This window comes from Ambystoma mexicanum, chromosome 14 (genome assembly GCF_040938575.1).
Source record: "Ambystoma mexicanum isolate Mex_15411 chromosome 14, UKY_AmexF1_1, whole genome shotgun sequence".
NCBI lineage: Eukaryota > Metazoa > Chordata > Amphibia > Caudata > Ambystomatidae > Ambystoma > Ambystoma mexicanum.
In genome coordinates, this window is record NC_090940.1 from 407,946,494 (window position 1) to 407,973,511 (window position 27,018).

Sequence of the window (27,018 nt, forward strand, 5' to 3'; positions counted from 1 at the left end):
AACATACATTGTTGGCACAACTGGAGCATTCTAAAATACACAACCCATCAAACAGCACAACATGGAAAGATGTTCAAATGTAATGGTAAGTTAACACCGAATTCAATTACCTAACTTCACAGAAGGTAATCCCACAGAGCTGGTAGGCAACGTTTGCCACTGCTCTGTAGCAGCAGCATGGGCAATACATATTTATTCCTGCAGTGCAGGATGAATAACTGAACAACATGGAGACTGATACCCTCCTCTGTCTTATATGCAGATGCTGTGTGATGGTGGTGCGCTCTGCCACTTGCCTTCACTGGTAGTTCACCTACGGCCTGTCTGGCCAGAGTGCAGGGCAGAGTCCTGTAGCTGTCGGGTCACTGGATTGGTCCGAGCTCATCACTCAAAGTAATCACTTACCCGCCCACCGCACAGACGACTAACTAATGTGTTGCATGCTTTGTCCTGGGCTGGTCTAATCTCAAGCAGCCTGCTTAGAGTCGCATTCATTACCTGCCCCTGTAAAAAGCAGTAGGATCTGTCACCCAAATCTGTAGGTGGCAGGACTGGTTACAAAGCAGTAGCCTACTGCCTAAATCAGTAGAGTTGGCAAGTATGCAGTACTACGAGTCAAAAAATTCCAAGGAAAATATAGGACTGGAGGATCTACTCACACATGGCATGGGGAAACTTGAGAGATCTTCGGTACCCACAGCTCTTTCTGCCCACCCGTCTTCCGCAAGCATTCTCGCTGCCATTAAGGTTGCGATCATCTTTAGTAGTGTTGTCAATCGAAATATAGCAGGAATTTTGGCCAAAATAAGCTTTTAGCGCAGCAGAGATTGGCCCATTTCATTGGGCAGGGGTGCAACTAGACCCAAAACTTTGTTGGGGTGAGAGTAACATTTCAAATGGGCGGGGGCACCTTCAGAAACATTAAGGCCACACAGCTCTCAAGTTTCCCCCATGTTTAAGAAAGTCCTCTGTTTTTTTTTCAGTGAATTTGGGGAATTCTAGTTTTCTTCACGATTTTAAATTTAGGTCATTCAAGTCTCAGAATTCAGTGGAAAGAAGGACTAGATTTATTTCTCACACTTGGGATGGGGAACCTTGTGAACGCTAGGCACATTTACATGCATGGACCGCCTTCCTGTTCTCTCCCAAGGAATGATTTTGTGAACTCGTCTTATTAGCAGCATTCGTGGCATTATAAAGCACAAAAACCTAATAGGATTTAAAAACAACCTGCTAGCTTCGTATTGCTGAATGCAGTGTTTGTTTGGTTGGCTGGCTTTGTCAGTTGTTAGTTCACAGTTCATGTTCAACTGCATTGTGTTATACAATAAAAGCAGTGCTCCAGATAAGCGTTGTACAATACATGCCTGTTTTGGTCCCTAAAGTCTGGCCATTGCTCCCAACTGACGAATTGAGGAGTAACAGATATGCTTGTGTCGGTCTTCTTATGTTACTTGTGTTATGTATGCGTCACGTCACTGCATACATCGGGACATAACAGGAGGAAATAAACACCCCGGATTGCCGGCAGTTCAGAGCCGCAACTGGTGTGACAAGTCTTTAATTAGCAGCACAGCAAGGCTACCCCATGTTGCACCACGGGGCGGAGCACTGCAGGGGACCCCTGTAGGCCAACATCAAACTGGCGACGAGGGCATGACACAGACCACGCACACAGCAATAACATGTTCTCTGTCCAGCGAAAATAGGCACATTTTTGGAAGACACGCTGCATCGTGCAGCGTTTAAATGATTAAGCACAAGCAAGCAGGAACATTAATCCACTTGTGGGCACTCCAAAAGCTACAGTGAAGCCCACAGGCACCATCCACATGCTGATACTCACCCTGGGCCCATAGCATTGCGAAAACCTATACACCAGGTGAGAGGGAGTGGCCCCAACCAGCACAATATCATACCACATTAGGGAATTGGCACAAAAGGAAACATGGCCGCGGGTATGTCAACGCCCAGACCAGGCACCCCATCGCGAATGGCAGCATCGCTAACCTCACCTGCCCCAGCAACACGAAATCGTGGCGGTGCAACAGCAGCACTTTATTGGTAGGACCCAGATGGATGATCTGGATACAGAAATTCGAAATGCATTGTACTGCAAGGATGTGACGACATCGAGGAAAATTAGATCTCACCTTCTACTGAATGTTGGGGATGATGTGCTACACATTTTCAACTCCCTGGCCGTAAGGGACGGCCCCGATGTGTATCAGTCCGCCAAGGACGCGCTGACAGCACATTTCATGGCACAACTGAACCCTGATTATGAGACATTCAACTTTTGCACCACAGTCCAGATAGAGAAAGAAACCCTCGACGCCTACCACACCAGACACCAGCGTTTTGCATTATCTTGCATATAAGAAGAGATAGAAAAGGAGATCAAGTGCGAAATCATCAATGGCATGCACTCTGAAATACTGCGACAGATAGTTCTGAGAGAGTAGGGGATTTCCCTAGCAACAATTCTGGAATATGGACACCAGAGGGAATTATCGCACGCCAGAGCGGATCAGATGGGCACCACGCTGCAGAAGCTACAGCTTGCCCCGCCAACCACAGTGGCACAAATCACCCAGCCGCCAGAGACGAGAACAATGATCCCCACGCAGCCCCACGATGGCAGCCAAGGATACCGGGACCAACTGAATGTGGATGCTGTGGGGGTGCACGTCACGGAAAGAGAAACTGCCCAGCCCAGGGTGCCAGATGCGGCGCATGCAGTCCTCGAGATCACTATGCATGAGTATGTCGTTCTTGAGGCCCACTGCAGCATGCTCAATCTCAACCGCCGAAAACACCCCCAAGAACAAGAAACAAGCAGACACACGACTGGTAGTCACGGGAAACAACTCCTCCACTGACGAATACGGGGATGAACACGACGGAGTGGCGGCAGCAGTTGAGGCAGGACGTACAAGGAAGAAAGTCAAAATCCACACCCTACTGTTTGCATATGGCTTCAAAACGCCCCTACCGGTGGTAGGACGATTCCTAACAATGCTGAGCAGAGGGGACGGAGAGATCCAATCAAAAGCATATGTCGTGAATGCAGGAATTGAGTGTCTACTCAGTTGGGAGTCAACAGAAGAATTGTGTCTAATCAAATTCATCTGCAACGTCTCCGACTCTATCAGCGACATACTTACGAAACACCCCAGCCTCCTCCAGGGCATAGGATGCCTGAATGGGAAACGGATCAAATTACACATTGACACTACTGTGCAACCGATAGCAGTGCGGCAGAGAAGGACACCGTTCCTCATGCAAGATTTAGTTGACATGGAATTACGCGAACTGGAGAAAGCCGAGATCAATGAACCAGTGTCAGGCCCGACACCCTTGGTGGTCACTAAAAAACATAAGCAACCTGGGAAAGTGCGAATCTGTATTGACATGTGCCTGCCCAATGCAGCCATAAGAGGAGAACAGCAGATTACCCTGACTCTGGACGAAATTGCAACAGACCTCACAGGGTCCTGATTTTTTTCGAAACAAGACCTTAACGCTGGATATCACCAGTTGAAGCTGCACCGGGACGCAAGATATATTACAACATTTTCGACACATCCGGGCCGGTATAAAAGACTGAGCTTCAGGGATATCGTCCGCAGTGGAGGTATTTCAGCAAGCAACCCAAGAAGTTATCCAAGGAGTGCCCGGAGTACTGAACGTCAGTGATGATCTCCTTGTATATGCCAGCAGTAAAGAGGAGCACCTACATAGACTGGAAATGGTACTCGACAGACTGGAGAAAGCTGGACTCGCCATCGACAGAGAAAAGTGTGAATTTCTGAAGGAAGAAATTGTCTTCTTCGGATACGTGTTGAACAGCAATGGCGTGTCCGCTAATCCCCTCAAGGTGGCGGATATCAAAGGGGCCTCCTCCTCCCACCATGCCGACAGAGGTGCACAGTTTCCTAGGCATGGCAAACTACTGTGGCAGATTTATCGCGAATAAAGGCTTCGCTGTCACAGGACAACACCATGGCGTACTACGACACCACGCTGCAATTTGAACTGTATGTGGACGCCAGCCCTTTCGGACTGGGAGTCATCTTAGTTCAACTGTCGTACACAGGAGAGATCAGGCCAATTGCGTGCGCATCACAATCTTTGACACCAACAGAACAGCGATACTCGCACATCGAGAAGGAGGCCATTACAGTCCTATGGGGCTGTAGACATTTTCACCTGTACCTATAAGGACACAGGTTCAATGCGTACACCAACCACCACCCTCTGCTGCCAATATTCACAGGATCATTCGCGCACCTGCCGGCCAGAATCGGAAAATGGTTGCTGCACTTCCAGCAATATGATTTCGAACTGGTGTACCAAGCGGGGGCGGACAACACGGTGGATTTCCTATCCAGACAACCAAGAGCAACCACACCTTGCAAAGTCAAGGAATCAAGGCAGACCAAGGAACACATCTCCCAAATTGTAAGCACAATGAAACCCAGGGCCATCAACATCTCCAACATCATAGAGGCAACCCAAAGAACGCTGTACGAGCAGGAGAGTGGAAATCCTTTTTTCCGGAATGTCTACAATCGCACAACAGCAGGCAGAGACTTCCTCGCAGGGATCAGTTACCAGCGAGAGTTTAATTCTAAGAGGTACACGTATCTTCATCCCCACCAGCCCACAAGACCAGATTGTCACGCTGGCATGAATGTCACCAGGGAATAGTCCAATCCAAAGCCAGAATACGGCACAAGTGTGGTTTCTCCAGATTGACGCAGAAGTTGAAAGCACCATTGCATCATGCCACCTATGCTAAGTGACCAGGCACACAACCCCACCCCCTCGAGGCAGAAACCTATACAGTCTGCAAAACAAAAACAAGGCACATCACGGCAGGAAGCAATCAGCATCGACTTCTGCAAAGTACAGGAACAAACTTGCCTGTTGGTGGCCATTGACAACTACTCACGATACCCTGAGGTGGAAATCATATCTTCAACAGCAGTAGACACAGTAATCCCAGCCCCGGAAAAGATGTTTGCCACACATGGCCTACCAAAACACATCAAGAGTAACAATGGGCCGCCTTTCCGGGGGAAAGAATGAATCAAATACATGGATGACTTGCACATCCGCCACCACCACATCACCCCAAGGTGGCCGCAGGCCAACAGGGACGTGAAACATTTTATGAGGACCATAAACAAGGTGCTAAGCATATCCAAAGTCCAGAACAGCTCATGGCGAGTTGACCTGTATCAATTCCTGCAAAATTACTGAGTGACCCTACACAGCTCGACGGACCTGCCCCCAGCAGATCTGATGTATCAGACACTACTAAATTAATCAATACCGCACCACCACAGCAGGGCGGTAAAGGACCTAGACACAGAACGAACTTGCCATCAAGTTGCAGCCAATGAACACACAGGCTTAAAGTTACGTGCAAAGGAATCGAGTCATAAGGTGGGGGACCAAGTGTTGGTACTGAGAAACGCAACAAAGTCTAAGCTGTCAACCTGTTACGACCCAACACCCTGGAGGGTAGCCCAGAGGGAAGGAACTATGATAACAGCTAGCCGGGGACAGGAGACCATCACGAGGAATGCTTCATGGTTCAAGCAAGTCCCAAAGGACCTATGGACAGAAGACCAGAACCAGTCACAAGGGGAGACTTCATGACGGCAAAGGCGAGCAAGGCCCTGACCTTGTTAGTCGGTCAAAGATGAGGCGCCACCCAGTCCGAAGGATGAGCCAGAAGAGGAGGAGGCTGTACTGTCTGTACCCCACCAGTGCAGCAGTGGGTATGACCTGAAGGTGGCCCTGCGGGCCCCGGGGAAGCTGAGAGACTATGTACGCTGAAGTGGAAGTTTTCTCTGTTGGGACTAGAATATAAGTTTAACACGATTGGTTTATAGTTGGCATATGTTTTGTCATTTGGAGAAAAAGAGGAATGTTATGCGTGCATCACATCATAATGTACGGCCGGATGTGACGCAAGGAAATAAAGACCCCGGATTGCCGGAAGCCCGACAGTTCGGAGCCTCAACTTGTGTGACCCGTCTTTAACTAGCCGCGCAGCAAGACCCGTGGCCTGCCCCATGGTGCACCACGGGGCAGAGCACTGCAATGCAGGGGACCCCTGCAAGCCAACATCACAATTTGCACTGCTCAGGTGATGCAATCCGACCAGTGACCTGAACTGCACCTTTCACAAGAGGCCCTGCATTACAGTGCTTCCAGATGTAAAGATGGCCTTCATAAAAAAAATACTTGTCCAGCACTTGGTGCAAGTGGATCAGGGTTTTGTGACCTCTGCCATGCCCACCAGCCAAACACTGCTAATCCTTTGAAACTCCTTTTGATCTTTCACACCTCTTTCTTTCGCTTCTTAACTCATGGATCCCAGGGAGTATTTCTGCTAGGCTTATACATTTAAGGGCATTCACAGTCACGGGCAATTCTTGCTTGGTATTTTTAAGGGCAAATGAAGACAAAGAGAATTTTCATTTGGTTCTGTACGGGGAGACAAAGATTAGAAGAATTTTGTTTGGTCCTTTCAGGACAGACAAAGTCTAGGGCAATTTCTGTTTTGTCATGTCAAGGTAAAAGAAGACCAGGGCAATTCCCATTTCGTATTTTAAGAGCTGACAAAGATGAGGGCAAATCTCATGTGGGATTTTAAGAGTAGACTGTGACAAATTGACTTCTGCCTTGCAGGAGTACAAGGATGAGTAGAGGCTAAAGTGCCCACTCAGACCTCACAGTCCTAGAAACCAAGAGCCAACACAATCATAAAGATAAAAGTGGCACAGATCAGAGATATACATCCTTCGCCTTATGTGGTATGTGCGGGCCGAGGGAAGGGGGTTCAGTAGCAACCCAGACAGTGAAATATAAAAATCCAAAATAAAGGATGTCCAATCAAGGTTCTTGTAATAAAACAAGTATATATACTTTAATTAAACGCACCCTGTACAATACTAGCTAACTATAAAACACTGTAAAACCCACTTGATAGAAAGAACACAGAATGTGCAAAGATACAATAGATGCAGCACTCCAGGTAATGAGACTAGGAGAAAAGGTAATAAAAACAACAATGTTCAAAGGATATGTTCCTCAGCCGCAAATGGGATTAATGTGAAACAAAAGAGGCGATGGCTGGAAGGTTTGGAATGAATCCTAACCTCTGGGACTCTCCCCAGCTCCCCCCAGACCATCGTTCTTCAGCCTTCCAAGCCATTACAGAAGGGGGGAATCCATATGCAAATCAGGCTTGGCCGCACCCAAAAAGGGGCAGTCCAGCCCAAACTACTAAATCACATCCCTTCCTCATGGGACCAGAAGCATCCCCAGTAATGTTTCAGCCGCATTGGGTGTCTCCCTTCCTTCTCCCCAACTTACTTCTTTCAGGTAGCCAAAGAAGGGACATCACTACTAGATCCTGACCCTGGGGTGGAGAAGCGAGGGAGGATCATCTGGGTGGAGGCTCCTTCAGGATTGGGGATAGGATATCCACAGGCGAGACACTGTATCCCCCTTTCCCTATTGAAGATCAGCCTAGCCCTCCCCCAGCCTTTATGGGCTATTGTGACACCTTTCCCCACATTTTCCATTATTTAACACACTATGGTACTGGGACGAAGAAGGGGCAACTCAGAGTGATGAACACTTGTAGGTAATGTTACCACTGTAGTACTGAGACAAGGAAGAGGCCTACAGAGTATTGTGAAGATCAGGCATGCCTCTTTAATTATGTTCAGGCAATTGGACTAAGTGACCACCATCTGTGGCCACTTAGTGAGACCAATGGATATACAAATGCAGGCTTTTCAGGTGGAGAGAGGTTGCACAGCAGGCTGGAGTGTGTAGCCCTCTGGAGCTGGAAGCTGGCGTACCGGAGAGACAGGAGAGGAAGACGCGAGTGTTGGAAGCAGCGTCGGCAGAGGACCAGAAACGCTGGGACTCGGGAAGCCCTAGAGAAGGTCGGGGAGTCCTGTGCCTCCTTCGTGTCGGTTGCAAGCAGAAGCTGTGAGGCGCCGAAGTGCTCCGGTCGCCGCACAACTTCTCCAAGCCCTTCGGGAGGGAAGACCGGAGACCATGGAGGTGGGCAAAGCCAAGTGAGGAAGAAAGTGGAGCCAACGGGAGCTGACGCCGGTGAGTACAGAAAGGGGACACTCATACTGGGAAGCCTTTCATGAATAACGAACGTTAAAGAAACTGTTATAGACACTTTTGAATATCAAGGCAAGTGTTTACAAACTTGAACAAACTGAAACCTTTATTGAACATGTGAGTTTTGAATATCAAACAAACTTGCTGAATACCATACACAATTAAACCAAGTATCAAGAATGATTGAATAAGCTTTTTTTAATGCCGCTCAGAAAGAAGGCAAATGATCAGCATATGCTGAATGGAATAAAAGCAACATTGTACAGGTAGCACATACCACAGAATGAATTGACTGACATACAAGCATTGGCAAAGCAAGTAAAATCCTTAGAAGGGTGCGAGAAGGACATGGGCACAAGCCAAGTGGTCAAACGATTGCAGGCTACAAGGAAACCTGTGTTGGCAGGAGCCAGAGAAATACAGAGTACATAACTAAGTGAATGGTGGCCAGGTTAGCCATGAGAAGGTGTTGGAAGAAAGTAAACCTGAGGCAAGAGTTAATCTTCACTATTAAAGGAAAGCAGTGAACCGAGGTTGATAAAGCAGATGTAAAGGGGATATCAGTTGTGTGACCTGTGATGGGTGGATCGGGTGGTCCGTCAACTTCGCCCAGCCCACGAGGACCCCTGCACGAAAGTGATACTGATAAATCACAACTAAGAATGGAGCATCGGTTGCGTGACCTGTGATGGGTGGACTGTGCGGTCTGTTCACTATGTCTAGACCGAGTGCCCTCCACAGAAAAGTAACTGAAAGGAAAATAGTGTTGATGTCAAAAGGAGCAAGTCATTGAAAATGTACAAGAAGAGACTTGTGTGATAACAAGCGTGAATTGGCGAGCTAGGGAAAAGTAACCCTCGTAAGGAGGTTGGGGAGGGTCCCAATCCTTTGTGAACTGTTGTGTTTTTAAACTTTGGATTTTCTCGAACTTGGGGAAGGGAACCCCGAGAGACTTTGTGGAACTATTTTGAACTTGGGGAAGGGGAGCTGGAAAGTAAGCCAGGAGCTGGAAGAAGCTCAGAACTTTATAAGGAACACTATTTCTTTTATTATGGCCATCCCTACGCATTGTTTAGCTTTAGTTGTGAGGGCAAGTATAGGTTTTGAACACAGACAGACTTTTAAGTTGAACATTCAGACTCAGAATTTCCTTAGTTTGTTTATTCATTTATATAGTGCGTCTGACACGTAGGTATCTGGGCGCTTTAGCAAGGTTACATAGAGAACATGGGTCACAGGTACAGGTAAGTATATACAGTACAATTATTTATAGTGCAAGTACAGGCAATTGTTACAGGCAAGTTATCTACGGTGCAGAATTCAAATACACAGTATACAATTATAGACTAGGCAGCAGACACGGTGTATTACATTGCAGCTAGTTCCATATCATTGAGGAATGAATGAGGTGCCAAGTTAGACATCAATAGAAAAAATAAAAATTTTGGAATTTTTTTCTGAAGCAGTGGAAGGAAGGTTCTGATCTTGAGTATACAGGGAAAGAATTCCATAAGTTAGAGGATAAAACAGGGAAGCTACTACATCCTGCTCTCTTGAGATTGTATCTGGGGTCTTGAGGCAGTGAGAATGTGGGGGTTCTGGTAGGTCGAACCGATATGTTTTTGGAAAATATGTCTACTAGATATTTCGGGGCAGAGTTTGCGAGACATTTATGAGTAAGTCTAAGTGACTTGAAGTTGATTTTGTTCTTCACCGCTAGCCATTCAGTAATATGTCTAGCCTCCGAAATGTGTTGCGTTTTAGGAATAGTTAGCGCTGTTCTTAATGCGTTGTTTTGCAGGATTTGCAATTTATTGATATTGTATTTTCTAGACCCTAGATATACAGCGTTAAAATAATCTATTTTGGATAGGATTAGAACCCTGGACCCTGGCCAAGGTAATGCGGCTTGATGTGGAAAGGAAGGGTTTACATGCATTAATTAACTTACAGGTGTATGCCGTAGCCGAGGCTATGACGTTAACTTGTAAATTCAAATTTAAGGCAGAGTCAAGATCAAAACCTAGAGTTTTTACCTCCTTGGATACTGTGATGAGATTACTGTCAATGTTAAATGAGTTGAATAGGTTACTTAGTTTATTAAGACGTACCGAGGTGACAATGAGCAGGAGCTCTGTTATCTCATCATTGAGACAGAGGCCATGGGTGGTCATCTATGCCTGAATGATGTGGTACATTTTGTTGACCATGATAGTGTCCGTTTTGTGGTCACCAGAAATGGGCATGAGAATCCGGGTGTCATTGTCATAATTAGTGTAGGTGACACCCAGATTGTCAAGGTCGTCGAATAGGGGCTTGGAAAAAATGTTGTACATCATAGGGGAGACACACGACCCCTGCGGTACTCCACAGGTGATAGGTATGGGTTCTGCTGATGCATTAGGGGAAAACGCTCAAAATGTTGCAATTTGTCCAGAAAGGATTGAATCCAGGTGGGAGCTTCATCAGAGAAGAAGGCAGCAGATTTTAAGTGGTTGCATAGCACCTTGTGTTCTACTAAGTCAAATGCTGCCGAAAGGTCCAACAAGAGAAGGAGGGCAAGTTTACTTTTGTCCCTAATATTATACATTTGGTTTTTTAGGTCAATTAGTGCCGTTTCTGTTCCATGTTTAGGACTAAAACCTAATTGTCGCAAACCAAGAAGATTATTGGCTTCAAGGGAGGCCTGGATTTGTAAATATGCCGCCTTGTCTAATATCTTTAGCAGAAATGGGACTGTTGTAATAGGTCTGTAGTTGGTTGGGATAGAGGGCTCAAGGTTAGGTTTTTTAAATAGAGGGAGGACCCACGCGTCTTTAAGGTTAGTTGGGACAGTAAAGGACTAGAAGTGTTGTGATAAAGGGGGCTAGCTCCCTGGCTGTCTCTTTGATTATTGGGGCAGTGCAGGTGTCAACCTGGTATCTAGACTGTTTGAGGGAGGCTATTATATGCTCCACTTCAGGACTCATGAGAGGAGTGAATTTGAAGCAGTGCTCAGGTTTTGTAGCAGTAGATAGTGGCTTCAGTAAGGGAGGGTTACCCGTGAGGCTGCGTTTTTTGCTTTCAATTTTCTTTTGTAGGAGATCAATTTTGTTGGAGAGTGCTACTTAAATATTAGTGCACCAAGATTTGTCTTTGATGCAGGAGTCTGGTGGCAGTGAGGTGGATTCTAATTCTCTTAGAATGACCAAAAGCTCTCTGGAGTTGGAGTTTTCATTATTAATTCTATTATTGTACGTATCTTTTTAAAAAGTTTTTTTAACTTTCTTTATTAACATTTCATACGAACAACAACTTCAATCCAACACCCAGCCCCTCCCTCCCCACCTCACCCATCCCCTCCCCATCGTGGCACGTGGGTGGTCACCCACCCAAAGGCAGACCGGAGCACATGGCCCAACACCCATGCAGTGTAACAGTGAAGTGCATACGCCGTACAGAGACATAGCCTAACAAACAAAAAAAAGAAAATAAAAACACGCAATCAGAAGAAAAGGGCCACATCACAAGACATTCTCTCCCCTCCCCCCCGGTCAGTTATCCGAGGCCACCAAATTATGATAAACACCCCATGTCCCATTGGTCCTTTCAGTCCGGTGGTGACAAAAACTGAGGTTCCTGCGACAAGCAAGGGCTTGACACCCGGCTATCCGGTTGATTGAGAAGGTATGACGTGTATGCATCCCACATCTTAGAGCCCCCCATTCCCTCCCCTGCATTACGTCCCATTTCAATTCCATGTCGTTACAATACAGAATGTCCCGGGACCATTGAGCAACTGTCAGGGCATTCCTCTTACTCCACCCCATAGCGACCCTGCGTTTGGCCAGGATCAACAGGAGACTCACCAGTTTCCTAGACCCTTTCGGCCCATCATCTCCCCAATCACATCAAACACCCCTCCCCCAAAATTGGCCAAGTCGTGCACACTCCCATGCCACATGGAGAAATCCCGCCGGCTCAAACCCGCACCTAAAACAGGCCGCAGATCTTTGAGGAAAGAACGGATGCAACAGAGCTGGAGTCTAATAATACTGATGCAGGAATTTGAAATGGACAAGTTTAAAATTAGGATTGATTGCTCCCTTCCTAGTACCCTCACAAAAGTACAGCCATATATCCTCCGATATGTCTCTACCTAGTGGCTTTTCCCATTCCGCCCGGGAGGACATTGCAAGCGATGATCTACCCTCCAGAGCCAGTGCATAAAGTTCCGAATGCAACCTCCTGTCCAGGTTCCCCTTTATCACCCTATCCAACAACCCTGCCACTGGGGGCTGCTCGGGGAAGGTCGGGAGGAGCCTCTGCAGCGCCACCCGAAGTCTAAAGTATAGAAATACATCCAATGCTGATAGGGCTTCCCTGTCTCTCAGCCGATCAAGGGTGATGAACTGGCCATCCGGGAATAAGTCTGCGAATTTGGTGACACCCATCCGCTTCATCATGCCGACATAACCTGCCTCACTAGTCACAGGAATCCATGGAATAAACGTGACCGGGAGTTCTGGCGAATACAGTATATTACCCCCCACTTCGTGTTCCAGTAGAGACCAAGCCCTACACGTCAACCCCACTAAGTTCCGAGCAGCCTTCGGGCGAACCCGAGCTGTCAGGATAACCAATCTCAGTAATGCCGGGATGCTATTGACCGCTCTATCTCAACATGCCTGTGCTCAGCCGCCATCCCATACCAGTATCTCAGATAACTAGCTTGAGCCACATGATAGTATAATTCAAAATCGGGTAGGGCCAGCCCCCCCCTCCATACAGGTGCAATGAGCTTATCCCACGCGACCCACGCTTGTTTCCCAACCCAGCGAAATTGAATTGCTGCCGATTTGAGGTCTTGAAAAATTATTTTGGGTATCCGAATGGGAACATTAAGAAACACGTACAAAAGCCGGAGGAGAATGGACATCTTGACTACCGAAACCCTACCAAGCAGGTTAAGCGGAAGCGAAGACCATCTCTGCATCGCCTCCCTAGTCAACCGAAGCGCAGTTCCATAGTTAGAACGGAACACCTCCTCCGCACTTCTAGCCAAGGTAATTCCTAGGTATCGGGTGCTACGCATATCCCACTGAAACCCCCACGCATCCTAAAAACAGGACAGCCTGTCCGTCAACGGGAATATCACCGACTTGCCAGCATTCACTTTTAGCCCAGAGAGCTCCCCAAATCGTTGAATGTCTACCATAACTGTATCCAGATTGACCTCAGGGTGGCGTAAGAACAGGACCATATCATCCACATACAACGAAATCACCACCCTGTGGGTGAATAACTGAATCCCCCGATGAATATGCAACTCCCTCACTCTCTCAGCCCAAGGTTCTATCGCCAGAGCGAATAATAAGGGGGACAAAGGGCACCCCTGGCGTGTCGCCCTTTCCAGTGGGATTAACGCAGTCGTCTGCCCATTGACCCTCACCCTTGCAACCGGCCTATCATATAAAAGTGACACCAACGACAAGAAGAATCTCCCCAGGCCCAATCTACGCAAGACCGTTAATAGGAACGACCACTCAATAGAATCAAATGCCTTAGTGGCATCTAGCAACACTGCGGCAGCCGGCTCCGTGCTCGGCAGCGCAGACATCAGCCCAAACATTCGTCTCAGACCAAATGACGTCGACCGTCCCGGGACAAAACCTGCCTGATCAGCCCTAACCAGCGTTGGCATCAGCGGTGCCAGGCGCGACGCCAAGAGCTTGGCCAAGATCTTATTATCTAGGTTTATCAGGGATATCGGGTGGGACGAGGAACAATCCCCCTCCGACTTCCCCGGCTCCAACAACACCACCTCCAGAGCCTCCCTGAGAGAATCCGGTAGCCGGCCCACAGTCACTGCCTCTTGGTATACACGCAGCAAATAAGGCGCCAGTTTGTCAACAAAGCATTTATAAATTTCAGACGTAAAACCATCCGGACCCAGAGATTTCCCATTAGGCAGCAATCGTATGGCCTCCTTCACCTCCTCCAGCGCCACCGGCCTGTTTAACCACTCCCTCTGCTCCTCCAAACACCAGAACAAACCCACCTGGTCAAGATAAGCCTCAATATTGGCTTGCGAAACACGGGACTGGGTAGCGTATAAATGAGTATAGAATGCATGAAACTTGCAGAGTATCGCCTCGTCCTCAAAATGATTCGTTCCTCCCTCATCCACAATTACTGCTACTCTGCCCCCGAGGTGTCCAATCACATGGCCTTAGCCAGCGATCGTCCCGGAGCTTGACCCTCACCATACTTCCGAGGGGCCAACCTGTCCCACAGATACTTAATTTCCCGCTGAGCCAGCGCATGGAATTCATGAAGGTGTTTCATTATAACTCCCTGCTGAAACTTGGAGGGAACAGGGGCCGCCGTCTGTAAAATGCGTATCTCCTCTTCCTTCTCCACCAAGTCTTTGCATATTCTCTTCAATATACCCGCTTCCTTAGCTATACACTCACCCCGGATCTCGCACTTAAACCCTTCCCACAAGACACCCACCGAGGATACTGACCCCTCATTCATCTCAAAGTAACTATCTATGGCTTTCCCTAACTCTTCTCTAAAAACCATATCCGTAAACTCAGCACTTTTAAATCTCCACGGGGGTCTCCCCACAGCTCGCCCCCTCAAATGGATAGCCAATAAAACCGGGGCGTGATCAGAAAGAGTACGGGCCAAAACCTCCACCTCGGCCGTCTGTCCCATGAGACCCTCGGACACTAGAAAGTAATCCAGGCGGGCAGCCGAGCTGTGTGGCGCTGAATAATGTGTGTATTGTTGTACAGCTGAATTCCGCACCCTCCAAATATCTGCCAGCTGCCACACCGCCAGCATACCCCAGATTTTAACAGAGTTGTTGCTGCACAAGCGCGGATGACGACTAGTCCGGTCTCTAGCAGGGTCCAGCACCGCATTAAAATCCCCCGCCCACACAACCTCCCCTGCAGGTATGTCCACTAATTGCCACTCCGCCCACTCCAACGACTCTGTAGTATCTTGATTAGGGCCATAGTAACAAATGAGCGTATATAACCTCCCTTGGATGACCCCCTGTACTATAAGCGCCCTCCCCTCCTTATCCCTTAGCAATTTGGTCATTCGAAATCCCACCGAACTGTGGAGCGAATGCATACCCCCCTGGAAAAGGAAGAATATGAAGAAAAATATCTATGGCACCCCCAACCTTTACCAAACTTAGATTCTGAGCCTACCGTTATATAGGTTTCTTGGAGAAAGGCCACCCCTATTTGGTGACGCCGCAGATATTGCAGCACCTTACGGCACTTCGGTGAATTGTTAAGGCCCCTAACATTCCAGGTCAGGAATTTAAGTGTCGCCATTACCAAGCATCTCAAAGCTTACTATCCGTGTACTAACCGTCCTGTCAATGAATTGGACCTCCCGTGCCACTGATTCCCACCCCCCTCCCCTACCAAAAACTCCCCAACTAGTCGGGGCAGCATCACCCCTCCACCCACCTCTTCTCCCCCCCCGTACCAACCCTGCACCCATGCCGGTAACCCCAACTCTCCGGCTCCCCAATAACCCACAACATGTACTTAATCAGCTTCCGCACCGGGGTTAGCAACAAGCCCGACCTTCCAGCACCTCAACCCGAATACTCTGACAGCTGCTCAGAAGAAGGAAACAAGAGACAGGCCCGGACAGAACCACAGGATCCTGCCCAGAGTACAAGTGCCCATTGCATCCCCCCCCATCATGCACCATCATCCCCCGGCTGCTCAGATGCATCTGGTAACAAATCCAAAAAGGATGCAGCCAGCCTCTTCAGGGGTCTGAAAGAAGAGTGATTTGCCTCTATGCTCCACCCAGAGCTTGGCTGGGTATAACATCGCATACTTCAAATTTCAGTGTCTGATCTGCTTTTTCACATCCAAAAATGTCTTCCTGACCGCCTGCACCCTATCAGAAAAATCCGGGAAAAACTTAATGGTGCTCCCCTTATAGGTGACGATCCACTTCTCCCTCGCCTCCCTGAGCCCAGTGTCTCGGTCCCGGTAATTTAGCATACGGGCTATCAATGTCCTCGGCAGAGCTCCAGGGACCGGCCTCTTTCAAGTGGGAATTCTATGTGCCCTCTCCACCACACATAAAGGGGAAAACCCCTCCGGACCCAGCGCCTCCTTAGGGATTCCCTCCACCAAAGCCTCCATGTCCCTCTGATCAGCCGATTCAGCCAGGCCTACAATCCTAACATTATTCCTCCTCGACCTCGATTCGAGGTCCTCCTGCTTCTCCTTAAGCTCCTTTAGGGCCTTCCTCAGGCCAGCCATCTCCCCCGACACTGAGGCTGCAACATCCTCCACTCCTGATATCCTGCCCTCCGCCTCATCCAACCGTTCCCCGTGTGTATCCAGACGGACTTGCATGTGGTCAACCTTACATGTCAACATATCCAATTTCCCATCGAGAGATTGTATCCCTGACTGCAGTTGCACAGACATGACCTTGAGATCTCGAAAGGCCGTAGCAGGATCCGCCTCCGGTTCCAAAGTCTGGGAGTTGGGCACATCCATCGTTAGCCCATTGGATTTAGACTGAGTTGACACCTCAAAGTGTAGCTTAGATTGCTGCTTGCCACCCTTGCTTGATTTCTACATGTTCTCCTGATAGAGGGACCAACTAGGAGGGGCCCAAGCACACTCGGCACTCCCGGGCTACTGGTCCCATCCAATGCTGCCCCCAACTTCCAGTCCACCACCTCACGCCTACCAGACCTTGCCAATAGTTAAGGGCAGTAGCAGCACTAGATCAATTCCACTATAACATGGAGCTCCCTGGCAGGCGAATAGAAACCTCGCCAAATGGGCAGCGCCATGTGGCACAACAGACAGCGCAACTCTAGATGTAAAACAGCTCCTCAAGGTGGATCAGATCTGAAGGAATACTCCTCCCTCCTGCACTCTTCACTTGATTATATGCAGGGCCACGTGCCGTGCGCCAGCTAAAGACCATCAAGGACACAAGGGAGGAGACTTCGCAGGCACCAACTCCGGGAATGTGCCAGCCCCCTCCACCGCGTCAACACTCCACAGTCTGCAAGCAGGAGCTTGTCGGCGGGGCGCAGAAAGAGCAAAAAAAAATGTGCTCACCCCGCCGCCTCCTCGGAGCCAACGCCAGCCGCAGGGCTCCCCAAGAATGGGCCAGCTCCACCTCCGATGGCACAATGAAGGCTCACAGGGCCAGCCTCCTCTCTCACCTCCACCGGGGAGGTGCGGATCGCACCCCCACCTCCAAGCACGTCTCTTCCAGCGGCAACCTCCACCGCACCACGGACGCCCCCTCAGCAGGGCGGGCGTGCCTAGGGGAGCGCCAGGCACAGGCCTCCAGATGCCAGCAGGGGCTTACCGCCGTCCCGAAGGTCTCTCCAGCTCAACCCGGGAGCGGCGCCTCACCAGTCACTTGGGTCGCCCCGCCGTATAGTCACTGGGCAAGCCCTATCCACCAGGGCACACTTCGGGGCTCCTCCAACCAAGCGACCCCGCACTTCCTCCTGCTGCACCGCCGCCAAGGGGCCGACGCATCCACAACTCTCCGTCCGCCGGCACTTCAAACCGCGGCCCCGTTCACCACTGGGCCGCCAAACAGCCCCTCCTCCACACCACGCAGCCCTCCACAGCAGCCGGAGATCGCTGCCGCTCACCGCCAAGAGGCCACCGGATCCACTTCACACTCACTCCCCGGGGGGCACGGCACCGTCCGCCACTTATATGAATCTTCAGAATGCTGCCTCAGAGCAGCTGACCGCAGGATATTCGTCCGGATGTCTGCAGGCGCTAGAGAGCTTCACAGACCCACGGCCATATTGGTCGGGCTCTCTAGTGCCCCCTCTATTGTACGTATCTCTTCTAGTTTGAATAATTTCATTGTTATAACTGGTAGAGATTTTGGTGGGGTTTTCCTTATTCTCAAAATTTGGGTTGTTTTTCCAGGAGGATTCAGCAGTTCTTTTTAAGTGTCACACGCAGGGACGGCTGGCGTGTGTGGAGACGCTGGCGCCTGGGCGGCCATTAGACCGGACCGTCATGCCTCGTGTTTCTCCGGCCGCAGTCTAGTCTTTGCCGCTCGGCCACCAGCAGTCCTTATAAGTGGGCCAACCCGGAAGCCAGCGCGTTGCAATCTATTCGCGTTAGGCTTCCTGGTAGGTACACTCTGTTCTCTCTCCTCCTCGGCATTACACCGCTTGTATCCTTTTCCCTCTCTGCTTTCCCCTATTTGCTCATTTTCCCTTGTTAGTCCTCCGCATGTTTTTTGTGCTTACGCCGCTCCTCTTCCGGTGTTGGTTGCCCGAAGCTATTTTTCCTGAGCCTTCACCCATTACTGCTTTTACTTACCTGTGCTTGCCTTCCTAGACCTCGGGGGGTACTATACCTTACCTGAGTATACTCATCAGCTCATAAGTAAGTTGGAGCACTAGAGCCGCTCTGACATTGAAGCCCTTGGAACATATCACTCGGCTCTTCATCGTGGTACCAGATTGTCTAACCCAGCGCAGGAAGGGGTTTATTGTGCCTGGTGGCTTTTTCCCCTAGCCTGGTCTGCTCCGGTACGGGGGCCCCCCTAGACCCTGGGCCTGAGGGGCAGGGTGGCTTCCTTCCGAGGCAGAACCTATCAGCGCTCTAGGGAGAGAGCCCTTTGGAAGAAGAGATTTGGAGTTGAAGCAGAGCAAGAAACCACAGGTGAGGAGGAAGGGGAGTGGGGTGACCTGGATACAGGGGTTAAGTTTCCTGATACTGGAAGCTCGCATGACAATAACCCCTGGGAGAGACTCTACCAAGTCTTTAGCTCACTGTCCCTTTCACAGAGAAGAAATTTCCCCGCATATCAGCCTTTGTCCTTCCCAGGGGCAGTCCAGCGCCGAAATGCTGGGCAATTCTCCTCTGAACAAGAGTACCAACAGTAACCCCAAACACGTGTTTCAGCCTTGTTGGGCATCATCAGTTAGGTGAAAGTTGCCTCTCTAAGAACAGTGAGCAAGGGGTCCACGTCTGGATCGCCCTGTTAACTTAGCATAAGACCCAAAGTTAATTTATGCAAAACAAAGGGGGGTCTGGGAATCTCTCTACCAGCACGAACACAGCCGTGTTCCAGACGTGGACTCCCTGCTCACTGTGCTCAGAGAGGCACAGCTTCACCTCACTGATGATGCCCAACAAGGCTGAAACACGTGTATGGGGTTGCTGTTGGTACTCTTGTTCAGAGAGGAATTGCCATAGCATTTCGGTGCTGGACTGCCCATGTGGGCGGGACAAAGACTGATATGCAAATGGATATTTCCCATCTGTGAAAGGTACAGTGAGCAAAAAGTGTGTGCTGCAAACTCTCATCTCAGAGCAGGTTATCATGCCATGTTCTTTCTGAAGAGGAGCGCCTGCTACCTTTTTGAATGATTTATGAAATAGTCTCTTCTTAGATGAGGTAAACGTGTTGGGATGTCTGGTGTGGTTGTTAGTAGGTAGGTGATACGCCTTTCCCAGTCTAGATCCAAGTCTAAGGTTTCTGGAGTGTGTAGGGCATGGTTGGTTTGGCGTTGGTCTAGTGGCGTATAGTTGGATCCACTGAAGTGGTGATAGGGAGCATGTGGGGCCCATATCTAATTTAGGGCAAGTTGGAGACGTGGTAGTGTTACCAGTAGGCGTGAAGGTATCCGCGGCTCGGTTTAAAGAAGGCAGGAATGTTGTAGGAATAATATGTCTTGACTGAGGTGGTGATGTAGGCTTGTCAGTGACTGGATTAAGTGGAGGCAAGAAGTAAGTCGGTCATATGCATGTAAGCTGTGCTATTAGTACAGGCATGGTGGGTGAGAGCAAGATAGGGGTGTTTTCCCAGTCCCATAAGTTGTATGGCACAAGGCTGATTACAGAGTATGCCGCAAGTAGGGTAGGTGGGGCTGTAATCTTGCAGCAAATAATTGCCAGAACACAAATTAGTGTTTTTGAGCCGGCGTGCATGGTTTGGGCTGACAGTATTAAGCTTAAATGAGGAAGGGGTAAGGAGCGTGGTTGAAGAAAACTGCTCACGTTCAGAGCAGAGGATTAAAGAGGAATGGGGTAATTCGGCCGAGGCATAGCTAACATAGGTGGGAGTTTATGGCACGATTCAGAGCAGTTTAAGTAGCCCTGCTGTTATTATACTTGGCAGAGGGTTGCATGTGGCAGGAAACGTATTTAAAGTAGTATTTAGCTTACAATGAAGGCATGCACATGGAGATATTCAGTACGAAGTAAGCAAGACCTAGGGTCACGATACGCACGTACGCTCCTAGTGAGTAGAATCAATCAGTTTGTAACTTACAGAGTAACATGAAGACAATAGTAACGATTGGCGCTAAGGAATGGCGGTATACAAAGGCTGTTCCTGATAGAGCCTGCGGCTGTCGTAGCTATTGGCTTATCATAGTGAGGACATATATAGTGCATAAACGTGCAGCACTAGAATTCAGAAACATGTAGGGAGAAGTTTTGAATCAGTTGGCAGCGATATGCTCAGCCACAAAATGAGATAGGCGAACGCAAAAGGGGCTGTGTAGGCGTTGATCCAGACGAGGGGAAGGGCACTTGCAGGTGCCAAGATATAAGCGAGAAGTGTCAGCAATCTGTGGCCCTATAAGTCCGGACAGACACAGACAGGATCTGGCCTTTTAGTGTGGCCTTCTGGTGTGGGCCAGCTTCCGCCTGCCGGCACACCTGATTGGGTATTATAGGGGGTGTGGACCAATGGCAACGTGCTGCAATGGCTGGAGACGCGTTGCTTAGCAGAATGGTCGGGAGAAGGCAAATGCGGCACAAACTTGGCTTTCTTTGCCGCTCTGGGGGTTCCCCACGTTGGTTCGACCATTAATACAGATGAAGCTTGCAAAATAGAGGCAGATGGCCAAGGGGGGTTTTTAGGCGTCGATTTAAGGGAAGCTCGAAATGCAGACAGCGTGTGGGAGGTCTTGCTTATCCAGAAGCTGGCGTCGCAGCGATGCGGGATGGGCTCCTGCCCTCCCTGTGCAGACGGTCGTTGTGGTAGTAACAGGCACAGACAGGATCTGGCCTTTTAGTGTGGCCTTCTGGTGTGGGCCGGCTTCCTTAGTTTCCTTAGGTAGGGAAATCCCCCTTTAGCATAGAGCAAGTAAGCCTTCAACCACCCTGATATTTAAGTTAATAAAACCTTTTTGTTTGAATTTTGAATCTGTTGTCTGTGTCTTGCTTCATGATGCCTTGACACTGGAAGGTTTGGAATTAATCGTAATCTCTGGCATTGCTCTGGGCAACCCTCCGGACCATCGTTCTTCAACCAGCCAAGGCATTACAGAAGGGGAAAGGCCCAACAAGGCAGAAACACGTTTGGGGATGCTTGTGGTCTCGTGCAGAAGGGATGTCACCCTGCAGTTTGGGCTGGACTGCCCCTTTTGGGATGGGGCCAAGCCTGATTTGTATATAGTTGTTCCCCTTTTGTAATGGCTTGTGAAGAACAATGGTCCGGAGGGTTGCCCAGAGCAATGCCAGAGGTTGAGATTAATTCTAAACCTTCCAGGCATCACCTCTTTTGTTTTGCTTTTGTCACCCCGAGTGGGACGGGTATCCCCAGACATGGGTCCTGGGCCTACGGAGGCTAGAGACCCAAGCTGCTCATCACTGATGAGGCCCAACAAGGCTGAAACATGTCTGGGGATGTTTGTGGTCTCTTGCAGAAGGGACCTGACTTTGCAGTTCAGGTTGGACTGCCCCTTTGGGGGTGGGGCCAAGCCTTATTTGCATATGGTCTTTCCACTTTTTGTAATAGCCTGCCAGACAAAAAAACGATGGTCTGGAGGGTTGCGTTGTTTTGGTACAGGTGACATATCTTAAATGCTGTCCCTGTGCTGCAGTGACTTGGCTGTTGCTGCGGTGGTCGAGTGGGCATCTTGTGACCGTTGCAACTGCTCTATGCCGCAAGCAAAGCAGGTGCTGCGGATCAGGCTACTGAGGCAGCAGCGGACAAGTACAATATTCTTTTGGCACAGAGTTGGCAGATTACCCTTTGGAGAAGAAATCACCTGCATCCTTTTATGTAACATAAATCAAAAAGCCAGGGCTTTGCACCCTTGCCAGATGGCAATTCCTTACAAAGGGAACCTATTTAACATTGCCTCCTTGTCCGGCCCATTGGAGAAAGTCCATGCCCTGCTCAGCACACTCAAGCACACCCTGACTGAGACCACCAACATCCATACACCACTGAAACTATGACTGATGAAACACAGGCTCCTTCTTCTGACAATGTTCTGATAATACCATCAAAAAAAAGACCTCTTCACCCTGAAAGCCATCTGCTCCGCATGCAGGACCCTCATCATCAAAGTGAAAGCAAACTATTACACAACTGTCAAATAGCAGAACCCACCAGCTTTCGGCCTACGAGGACAGCAAGACTTCACTCCTGATCCCCCTAAAGATGAACAGTATCCACACCCAGGATGTGGAATCACAAGGCGGGAGGAATCCCAACCGGTTATCTCCCCAGCTGTAGTATCCAAACAATAAGTTCAGGTTATTTAAATATTATTTTAAAATTCCATTCATATATTCCCATCAAATCTCCTCACTCCAGAAAAACAACCTTGTAATTTGCACGTCCCGATAGGTAATGTCGAGTACAGCTTTAGGTTCACCTAACAGAATGCCACAGTCCGATGACTGTAACTACCTCCCAACTGTAAAACGGACCAGATGCTGTTAATAGCGCAACAACTCCACAAACTCTGCAAGGGGCATGACCCGGATGGTGTGAGGATGCAACTAAGGAGGAATGGGACCAAACAACACCCAAGCGAGTGCAAGTAAAAGCATAGGTCAGCCATGCAATCTGTCTATGTGGAGATGTTGGTGCAGAGTTCCATAATTGGGGGTTCTGCTGTCCCTTTTATAAAACCCATAAACCCTAAGCTTTTCCTCCTTTGGTTTTCAAGATCCTTGACATCTTTTCTTGTGGTCAGAGGGACTGTTGATAAAGTCACCCCTTCCACTGTATCCCTTTTTAAGTATAGAGTGTATGGTACCCCATATAATTCCTAGGGGCCGCTTTTTAAGCACCTCATTCTGGCTCTAGGATGACTATATCACCCTACATTGGTTTTATGGAGTAGGCTGGTGGCAGCTGTAATTGAGTTCTGGTGTCGCCAGGGGTGTAAGCAGATTTACTGCATTATTAGCGCATTACTAGCCTAATGCACCTTATTAGCCCTTTGGTTACTGATGTGTTGTTTTAGGTCCAGCTCTCAGCCATTTTATTTTTGGGCTATTCCTTTGTCTTTGGGCAAACCTTGAGACATGCCTAAAATAGCTGTTGTTCACACACAGCCACAATCTGAGCCCTGCCCTGCACCCTCTGTGGTTTGGACTGTCCCCCAAGCTTTGATAGGCCATTATGCATCCTGTGTGGCTGGACATGTATACATGGCAGGTTTTGGGACTAACCGGGTAGGCTAACTGCCGAAATTTGCCCTGGTGTGTGATTTTAGGCCTGGCATAGGCCAGCCCACGAATGTAGGTTTATCTAAGGGAGTCCCAGGCCCTGCCTCTCTGGGATGTTCGCTAGAGTCCAGTTGAACTCTGCAGGTTTACTTAACTTCTGGAGGACGTTTCACCTAAAAGCTGTGCTGCAATTTTTACACCAGGTTTGGCCATACTGGCTGGGCTTGTGTCTCATAACCTTATCTTAGTTTTAGATTTTTGGCTCCCGGCCATTCTTCCTGGGCTGTCCTCCCCCTCCTCCTTGTTGCTGTAATGAAACCTACATGCTGGGAACATCTCTTATCGGTTTTACCGCCATGGCTGTATGTCTTGGTATAGGAAGCTGCCATCACCAAGAAGGGTATTGGGACTTTAATACACAACTCTCCTTAGTTTGGTCCTGGATCACCTCACCATTGCTTCTGTCGTGGGACCATTTCGTGCTTGTTGGCTCTCTCCCTTTTTTCCTTTGAGCTGCCGGAACCTGCCTTGGGTCCCTTTGGTTTGTCAGTGAAGGTTTCTGCAAGTCTGCTTCTACCGCATTTAGCCGTAGGTTTCCATTTACTTTTCTTTATATTTCTACTACGCACCAGGTACACGCAAGCTAAAGGGTGCCAACATAAAAACATGCACAAACAAACATGTATAGGAGTGGAAGATTGAGTTCACGCTCAGAGAGGAAAGGCAGAGAAATCAGAGAAGGCCATGAAAACTAACAAAATAGTAAAGTTTTCAATTTCTTTTTGAAGATGTCAGTAGATTAATGTCCCTGAAATCCGGTGGGAGGTTATTCCAGGGTATAGGAGCCGCTATGTTAAATGCTCCCTTAAGAGCTTTATTTGTTTTACATCGAGATCTTTTCAAAAGCTTCATATTGTTGGAGCTAACGGATCTCGTGCTCTGTTTCTCAACTATGGCCTCCATCAAGTAGGCTGGCATATGGCCCATGACACATTTATGCGTGATTAGTAACATTCTAAAAACATTCTTGATTTAATGGGGAGCCAGTGCAAGCTCTGCCTGGCCTCTGACACATGATCTCTCAATTATAAGCCCTTCACCACCTTGACTGAACCATTCTGAAGGACCTGCAAACGGTTCGTCTCTGCCTGCGTAATGCCAATGAGTAGGCTGCAACAATAATCTATCTTTGAGCCAACTATAGCTCTTGCTATTGTCTCTGCATTTTCTTCTGGTATAAGATGCCGGAGGTGCCCGAGCAACTTGATATAGTAGGTCGATGTGGATACCAAATTGCTCACCTGAACTTTCATGTTCAGATTCCGGTCAAGAATGATACCTAATGTTTTCACTTTCTTTTTTACTTCAATATTGCACTTTGCAATATTCAAGCTGTTAAACAACGGACCTAGCTCGGCTAGCCCATTATCCGTTCCCACCATCATAAGTTCTGTTTTTTCATTATTAAGGGCTAAACCATTGAGTACCATCCAGGTGTGAATGGTATCATAGGCTTTATTGATGTTGCTTTCGTCTATGGTGTGTGGCCCTGTTATGGGGATGACGCATTGCGTGTCATCCGCATAATTGGCGAATTGGATGCCTTTAAGTTCTAGCAGGTTGAAAAAGGGCACTATAAAGATGTTGTAAAGACATAGAGAAACACACGCCTCCTGGGGCACCCCATAAGCCAAGGATACAGGATTAGCCTCAGCCTCCCCACTGGTGACTCTGCACTGTCTTCCGCTCAAGAACGGTGTAACCCATTGGGCGGCATGATCAGAGAATAGGCCGTTGTTCTTGAACCTGGTGATCAGGATGGAATGATCCACTAGGTCAAAGGCTGCAGAGAGATCCAAGATCATAAGTATGGAAATCTGGCTGCTGCCCATAGATTCCAGCAACTGAGATTTCTGGGCAAGGAGAGCAGTCTCAGTCCCGTAATTTGGTCTAAACCCTGATTGGAAGTTGTGTAAGATTTTGGAACTGTTAAGGTGTAGTAAAATCTGATTGTAGGCCACCCTATCCAGGATTTTTAAAAGGAACAGAGTATAAGTGATTGGTCTGTATTTTGTTGGTGTCAAGGGGCAGAGATCTGACGTTTTTAAGAGGGGGGGTGCTTTCTTTAAATCCTCCGGAACATAATTTTGTGCAAATGACGTGTTAACAAATTTAGTGAGAGGTGGAATTAACGCGGAAGAGCATTCTTTAATAATCACAGAAGAGCAAGAGTCGCCCTTGCATCTGGTAGCTTTAAGCTGCATGATAACCCTTGTCCGTTCCAACTCAGAAACAATGGGTGATAAGTTAAAAACCTGCTAGGTGCCAGAGTTGGCTGATGTCGCAAGGTGCTCTGGCTTTGGATCTTTGTTTAATGGAGTTTTTTGGCCTCAATGCTTTCTTTGATTTTTCTCTAGCTTACACCTCATAGCTGCCTGGATAGCTGTGCACCATGCCCCATCTTTCAAAAGGGGTTCATTATTTGGCCCTTTTGGATGTTCTTGTTTTTTTTTTTTTTTTTTTTTTACATTTTATTAGATTTTACAGTTTAATACAGAAATCACAGTGCTGCAACAAGTACAAGATCATTCATAAGATCATTCATATTGAAATGTTTACCAAAGTGGTTGTCTAAAACATGGCATTGTTAGAGGCTTCCTGTATCTGTGGATGGCAACTTTGGAACTATTTGGGCCCCATCTGTCGCTAGTTATGCGGCAACAAGCTCTTCCCAGCAGCGCCCATTGTTCAGAGAAGCGGGCTGTGTTGCAGCCATCTGGTCAGAGGGGGCCTCCTGGTAAGGGCTGGGAATTTAGCCGCAAAGTCGAAAAACGGGTCCAAGGTGGTCAATATTCTGTTCAGGGCACGGATGTTCTTGTTCTTTTAAGATTTTAAAAGGTTCCTTACTGTCTGAACTTGAGTTTGACCTTAATCCTGCTGTACTTTTCTTCTTGTGGCTACTGGTTCTCAAACCTGGTTCATGCGCTTTCAAGAGGGTCGTTGCTGGCATCCCCAGGGGTTGGTTGCTGTCTTCTCGACACCTATTGTGTAGACTTAGAACTTGCATTAGTTTTTCCCATAACTGGGGCTCTGCCTACTGCCTTTGACTCGCTGATTCCTATGAGGAACCTTTGAACTTACCTGAAACTCCCTAGAGTGACATTCGAAGTACTTGTCCGTCACTGGACATTTTTCTTGTATCCCTCTTTTGCGCTAATGGTGTTTTAGGCCAAAGCTTAGAATATTAGCAAGTACGATGTTTATTATCTGTATTTTTAAAGACCATTCCACTCCTGTCTATGACAAATAGCTTGTTACAATGCATAACTATTAAGTATCACTGTGTCTATTTTTCTAGAAGTGTAATGAGTTGGTGCTATAAGCCCAATTGTGT

The 27,018-nt window shown here is 48.3% G+C and overlaps 1 protein-coding gene across 11 annotated transcripts in view; it reads left to right on the top strand.

The window, feature by feature from the left end:
- Nucleotides 1–27,018, top strand: part of LOC138526830 (protein-L-isoaspartate(D-aspartate) O-methyltransferase-like) — a 1,059,036-nt gene that overhangs the window by 290,022 nt on the left and 741,996 nt on the right. The gene's annotated exons all lie outside the window — the stretch shown is intronic.